Genomic DNA, 2347 nt, shown 5'->3' on the forward strand with positions numbered 1-2347 from the left:
TCACCCCCCACCCCCACCCCTGCACTTCAAGGCCCTGGCTCACCTCTGAAGCAGCTACTATCAGAGTTTAAAGAGGGGCCGGCTTTAAAACTGCTTTAATCTTTAAGATGTATCATTTTGATAAGATCCTCGCCCTCCTTAAGAATCTAATAAACTTAAATGGTTTGTGCTTTCAACTTTATGTTGCGCTCATTAAAGCTGCCATTTCTTTGCAGCACACAAAATGTTCGCAAGACCTGAGAGCCACAGGCAGAAAAGCAGAAATGAGACGGCTACTGGCTGGAACATCAGCTCAGGGCAAGTGTGATGTGTCGAATCTGGTCCTGGAGTCTCTGGACCCCAAACAGCTTCTGTGTCGACCACAAACAGGCAACATGCAGCGTGGAAGGAAACCACATAACTGACTCTCTGTTACTTACGCCATGTTTTTTCGATCAAAAATCAAGAGGGTTTTTTTTTTGTTGTTGTTGTTGTTTGTCACTCTTGTTGATTAACTCGCCAAGAAAAGTAAGTTCCCTTTTTCTCTGATCTGGCATTTTTGCATTGTGACAGAACTCAGGATGTACATGTGCATGTTTGTGTGTGTGCATCCACAGAATGCTAAGGCTGATAGCACAGCTGAGAGCCAACATCTTCTGCTAAAGTGTGTTGACATGTTCCCACTTGACAAGGAAGCTTTTTTTTATTTTTTTATTAATCAGCATGAAAGTAAGTTTGCACAAGCTTGCAATAACCTGAGCACTAAGGTCAGTATCAAGGGTGAGATTGTGTTCCTGGCATGTTCTGATTGCTTTGAGTGCTTTCGTCACTGCAGCAACTTGTTTCTTTTCCAATGGCGTCCAATTCCAGTCCCTGTAAGTTGGCGTACTGAAATTTTTGTATTTGTCTGCCACACATTAGAATCCCATCGGTACCCAACTTTGCAACTTGACACAATTCGATCAGAAAAGTTTTGTTTTCCTGGCAACTGCCAAAAATCAGACATGTTCGTTCAGATCTGAGACGAGTCCATCTTTCCAGAAAATGTTTCTCCCTTAATCTAGAGTTCGGTGGTGCCTTTTCTTTACCACCTTATGCAGTGCTTTGTATTGTACAGTGATGTAAGGCTTGGCTGCAGCTGACCTGGCAATGGCAAACACTTCTCTTAACACTTACCCTTTGAATTGTTGGTAAAAGTTAAGCAGTTGATAAGTCAGAAAATCTTCAGTTTTTTCTCTTTATAACTCTGTTAGAGAACTAGTGTTAATATCTTTGCTATATCTATTAATGTTTCTTTTCCTATAATCCTTAGGAAATGGACTTGAATTATTCATAGTGAATAATTGAGTTGGTAAAAAATGAATGTTAAATTTGTAAAGTATGTGTATGCAACCATCCTTAAATGTGTGATGAAATCATGCATTAGAAAAGGTGTTTTCATCCTTCAGAGAGATTTCTTGAAATTTTGATGGATCAAGAGACTGATTTTTTTTTATATTGATATAACTTAATGTAGTTTCTAGCACGTCCGGGCTGTGCTGTTTAGATAAAGATTTTTTATTTTTTTAGAAAACATTTCAGTTTAAATAAATATTTGTAGTGTTGATTAAAGCCCTTTCCTAAATTTCACCATAGGGAAACATTCAATTTTGTAAAATATCCATCATAATGTTCACAGAGCCTTTAACGTCGCTTTAAAAGTGAAGCAAGTTTGTCGTTTTTGTGATATTTGCTAATTTTTTTCCCCCTCATTTCAGTTTTTATGTGAATAAACAGTGGATTAGCATCTTTGTTTAGACGAGCAGTCTGACGTTACATCCCAAAATAAAACCGAATAAACCTTGTTAATAAACTTTGATTAACTTGGGCACTCCCTAAAGCTAATGGACTGTTATAATAGGTGTTGGGAGACACACTTTTTTATTTACTTCTAACCGCCAGGGACCGGCCACTGACAAGGACATCAAGATTGATGACATGCCGTCTTCATTAGGAGGGTCAGGGCACGGCCAGATAGCTTTGTGCTACTGTCAGTGCCCCGCCCTTTATAAATTGTGTAATTATCCCTTTCATTACGGTTCGCTTTCAGGCCACCTGATAGAATTCAAAGAGAGGTGTCACTGTCTCTTATCATTATGCTAATGGGCGCAGCAGTTAAATTACAATGACAGTGGAAGGGAGGCGGGGGCTGAACAGCGGCTATGAAGGTAGTCTGCCAGTCTAGAGGACGATCCCAGTCAGGAACCAGTGTGTCTGCAGGGTGATGGGCCGTGACATGTCCTACAGGCCCGCAGCAGATTCTGATCAGCAAGGCAGAGCCTCCACGGGACGAGACCTGGGGAGTGGGGCCCACGCTTCTTGACCTCAA

This window comes from Poecilia formosa, unplaced genomic scaffold (genome assembly GCF_000485575.1).
Source record: "Poecilia formosa unplaced genomic scaffold, Poecilia_formosa-5.1.2 Scaffold136, whole genome shotgun sequence".
NCBI classification, from domain to species: Eukaryota; Metazoa; Chordata; class Actinopteri; order Cyprinodontiformes; family Poeciliidae; genus Poecilia; species Poecilia formosa.